The 4,953-nt window shown below is 41.9% G+C and overlaps 1 protein-coding gene across 2 annotated transcripts in view; it reads left to right on the top strand.

Moving 5' to 3' along the window:
* The first annotated feature begins 2,699 nt into the window (after positions 1-2,699).
* The window catches only part of LOC135204061 (uncharacterized), a 171,673-nt gene continuing 169,419 nt past the window's right edge, over positions 2,700-4,953 (top strand). The window contains exon 1 of one of the 2 annotated variants that reach the window (XM_064234031.1): positions 2,700-2,889. The gene's annotated coding sequence lies outside the window, so the exon portion shown is untranslated. The remainder of the gene's footprint in view (positions 2,890-4,953) is intronic. The other variant, XM_064234032.1, reaches the window with a different exon arrangement.

Genomic DNA, 4,953 nt, shown 5'->3' with positions numbered 1-4,953 from the left:
CATTCCCCATTGGTAAGTGGGTAGTTCCATCAGTGCACCTCACGTGGAACGCTGTAGGCACTTTTTTTTAAGATCCTTTGGGGCATTCCTTCGGACCCCTAGCTGTAACCCTTTTTATTCCCTTCACTGTACCTCCCAGTAAGGAGGGTAGTACCGTCAGTCCACCTCATGTGGTACACCGTAGGCATTACTGTAGGTTCTTTGGAGTGTCCCTTCTGGGCCCCTTGCTGCAACCCCTTTTATTTGTTTGACTGTATCTCCTTTCATATTCTCTTTCTTCCATCTTACTTTCCACCCTCTCTTTACAACTGATTCACAGTGCAGCTGCGAGATTTTCCTCTTGTTATACCTTTAAAACCGTTTATTCTCAGTTTCCCTTTCAGCGCTGAATGGCCTCACAGGTCCTAGCGCTTGGCCTTTGGCCTAGATTTTATATTCCGTTATCTTCAAGTTCCTAAACTTTTAATTTAGTTCCATTGCCGCTTTCTTTCCCTAGGCTTAGTGTCCAGCAACTCTTAACAGTTACTTCTTAGTCAACCTGGGGAGTTCTCTCACTTGTACCTGTAGATCTAAGTTCCTCGTTGGACGAGTGGATTTCTCTCTCTGCTACCAATCCGGTGGTCTGAAGTTCGATTCTCGGCTCGGCCATCGCGGAGTCAGAATTTATTTCTGGTGATAGAAATTCATTTCTCGATAGAATGTGGATCGGATCCCACAATAAGCTGTAGGTCCCTTTGCTAGATGACTAATTGGTTTTTAGCCACGTAAAAATATCTAATCCTTCGGGCCAGGCCAAGGAGAGCTGTTAATCAGCTCAGTGGTTTGGTAAAAACTAAGATATACTTATACTTAACCTGTAGATCCTTGTACTTCATCTGCTTTATTTTCTGGGTCTTTTTATCTTGCTATCCAACCGCTTCAACTGCATCTTTTCACTGTCTAGAGCACTGAATGACCCCAAGTACCCCAGTGCTTGGATTAGCAGACTAGAATTCAACAAGTTTTTCCGCTCAGTCGAGTTTTCTGTACATCGTATAAGGCTGTATGAAACCTTCAGCCACGAACGGTGGTGGCCTGTGTTGTTGGCAGACCTTAAATAAAATAAAAACTACTTAGGGTACAGGGCTGCAATTTGGTATGTTTGATGATTGCAGGGTGGATGATCAACACGCCAATTTGCAGCCCTCTAGCCTCAGCAGTTTTTAAGATCTGAGGGCGGACAGAAAAAGTGCGGACGGACAGATCAAAGATATCTCAATAGTTTTCTTTTACAGAAAACTGAAAATCAGTGATCAATCAATCAATAACCAAAAACAATAAGTGAATGAAAGTTTCTTAGGGACCGTCATCATCGGTGCAATTTTGGGCAAAGGAAATGAATCCGACTTTTCAGCACAGCGACGCGACGGCGCAAGCTTCCCTTCCCGCTGAAAAGGGTGAAAGACGCCACCGCACCGAATTCAAGCAAGACGAGGCGAACAACAACAAAAAAGGTTGGGTGGAATTGGTTTCGTCCATTCGGGGGGATTTCAGAGAGATAGATTGATGACGGAGAGAAAGACCGATCATCGGATCAATCGAGTCAACAAGGACTGCGAACGAGAGAGAGAGAGAGAGAAAGTGATCTCCTCAGAAGTAACAAACACCAGAAATCTGTGGCGATTAGGTTGAAATCGATGGATAATGTAACACTGACGGTAAAATCGGTGCAAGTTTGCTTCCTTTTTTATGAGGAAAGCTGGTATGCATTTTTACTGCTCTCTCTCGAAATGGTTCGAGAGCCGCCATTGAATGACAGAGAGAGAGAGAGAGAGAGAGAGAGAGAGAGAGAGAGAGAGAGAGTAGTAAAAGGAGAGGGCAAATACCCATGCGCATGAGCGAGCAAACTCTTCATCTATTTATCTATCTGTCTATATATATATATATATATATATATATATATATATATATATATATATATATATATATAACGTGTGTGTGTTTGCTTAATTACTTGCAGTTGCGTATGCGTGTTTTTCGGAAGAATTCCCCTCTAAAGACGGTTATAAGACCTCCATCTTTAGTACTGGTTATTCTAAGAATAAAGGAAGACGCTATCTGCAGAATTGCTGATATCAGAGCGAGAATTCTCGTCCTGGAGCTTTCTAAATCCATCGTAAAGCTCTCACTAGGCTGCAATTTAAGTATTCGGAAATAAATCTAGATCTAGAGCTGGTGATCTAGTTTAAACGGTTTCGTCTAGAAAAAAAAAATCCCTTCGAGATGAACCTTTAAACAGATTAATCCGTTTCCTAGGCAAAAGAAAATTATTCTGGGCTGGACGGATGAAAATCCTCTTGAATGGGATTTCAATGCTTTGAAAACAAGGTCATCGACAAAAAGACGACCCAGGACGATATCGCAAAAGCCTTGTGTGTGCAAATCATGATACTTTCTCGAGACTTATCGAGAGCTGTGATCGATGTCCTCCTCGCTAAAATCCGCTGCGATGTCGTGAAGGGCTCATGGCTCGTCGGATCCTGGAAAGTTCCTCTATAGGCTAATACCAATCTATCCCCTTTACCTTAAGTCGCTCCTCTTCCCACTGAACCACCAGCCTCCTCCTCCTCCTCCTCCTGGTCCGCCTATCGAGTGCCACTTGTGGACCAACGGACGACCTTGAGAGCTTGCCACCACCCTGTCTGCTGGTGGTGGTGCTGCTGCTGCTTCCCCGACCGAGTCCACCTCGGATGATATTGATTGTCACGAAAACTCAGCTGGCTGCTTCTTCGCTCTCAGTGTACACTCAACAGCTAACTGCGACTACACACTTTATCTCATCGTCTGTGATCCTATCGACGCTCCTGTGCGGCGGCTCACCTCACGACGTCGAAGGCGCCGCCAAAGGTGGTGAGTTAAATCCTGCAGAGTTCATTTGACGGGCAAAAATCACAGCGGCGCTAGTTTCGAGGCCAGCCGTCGATCCCGCGGTGGCGCCCTTGCTGTTATTAAGGTGGCGATGTGCAATGTTTACCTCACTGGCCCGATTTTTTCTCCTCCCTAGTTAAGTCACCTAAATGGGTATGATCGCCCTTGAGCGTCTCCAAGGCGCACTTCATTCCCGTTATGTCATCCATCGCTTCTCGACGACATAAATCGAGAGTTACGTAAGAAGTTGTGGGACGGGGGAGGAGGACGTTGGCCTCGACGCAGGATGTTGTCGTTCTTGGGATTCCGGATGCTCCGGCTAGGATGCCGCTTCGCCATGCACTCATAAATTCTGTGTAATGATCGCAATGACACAATAAATGCACTGACGACGATACAGAGCTTCCTTGAACCTCGGTCGGTAAATTTAGCGCATTCTTTTCACATGCAAAAATCACGCCCAACACATGCATGTCAGCCAATGCATGTATTGTACACATAGGCTATACCAATAATGCATTCGTCCTGACTCCTTGGTTATATTTACTAATCAAGTAAGGTGGTCATAGGAATGGGAACTTTAACTTAGAAAACAGTGAATATCCTGAATGCGCCACCTGTCTTGTAACTTAACTAGGGAAAATAAATATTGTAGAAAAAAGGGACAAAAAAGGAGATTACTAAGAGAGTACAAAACCACGAAAGAAAAGGCGTACTTAAAAAAAAAATCATAATAAACCTAAAACTAACGATGCGCCTTTTTCAGTTAATTCAGTGACGCGCCAATTAAACGGAAATTGTTTTGTCAAGTCTGGAATTTTGTCTGGAATTTCTTTTGCTTTGAACGAGCGATGGCATTCTTCAGAGTGAATCACTAGAACATTATGGAACCCTCTGTTTCCCGTGGGCGTTCTGAGTATGAAGTTACTCTTAATGATTATTGATTAATGTGCTATGTGACTTGTACGTGTGTCTGTGGTGTTTGTGAATCTCCATCCAAACGTATTTTGACCTGAAAACCCTGACGTTAAGTGATATAAATATAGTATGTTTTCTTTGTAGCTGAAAGTAAATGTCCATAGCCGATATCACTGCAGTTTCTAACAGGCTTCTGATTAGCCGATGTATTGTAGAAAAATATAGTAAATACAACTCCTTATACAGTTGCAAATACTGTATAATCTTCATAAATATGAAAATAGGCCAACATAGCATCTGTCTTGTATCATTTTTTTTTAACTGATGAGGTAACAAAATTCCTGATTGCAGTGTCAGTGAAAAAAAGTGGGTTATATGATTACATAAAGTGGATTATATAATCACATAAACCTTGCACCGACGAGTTTCCATTCCGCCAACCACGATTAGCTTTTGTGATGTTGGACGCGGATATTAACCGTCAGCTGAAAAAAAGAGAAAAAAAGATAGGCTATGGTAATGCGTTTCTGGACAATGATGGTATCTGCTGTTTTACCATGAGGAAACGGATTCTTTTTCTTGTATTTTTTTTAATGCAGAGATCGAAGAGACAGCCATATTAATAATGGTGTTAACTCATCCATACATATACACCACAATACATACATACACACAAATATATATATATATATATATATATATATATATATATATATATATATATGTGTGTGTGTGTGTGTGTGTGTGTGTGTGTGTGTGTGTGTGTGAGAACGTGCGTGAGCGTGTGTGTATGTGGGAAAAGACATTGACATGGCTGTCTCTTCGATCACAGCATTGAAAAATCTGATGAGGTTTATTACAACTAACCCTTCCGTTAATCCAATCTAGACAAGAATGTCCTTTAACAGAGGTTCAAATCATTCTTTCATCGGACGGGTTTTGAGTAGTTTATGTTGTCAACAACGATGCTTCATTATCATCATCAACATCCAGACCTTTATAATTTGTCTTTTGTTTCGAAGTTCTTATGTACGAAAAGGTGGGATTTATTAAATTTTGAAATGACTGATTAAGATTTGTAGAAAATTTTTGTTTGCTCTCTCAGATTTTCGAAAACTGATACAGTGG

Source organism: Macrobrachium nipponense, chromosome 44, assembly GCF_015104395.2.
Source record: "Macrobrachium nipponense isolate FS-2020 chromosome 44, ASM1510439v2, whole genome shotgun sequence".
In the NCBI taxonomy this organism is placed as follows: domain Eukaryota; kingdom Metazoa; phylum Arthropoda; class Malacostraca; order Decapoda; family Palaemonidae; genus Macrobrachium; species Macrobrachium nipponense.
This window is presented reverse-complemented; position numbering and strand designations above follow the sequence as displayed.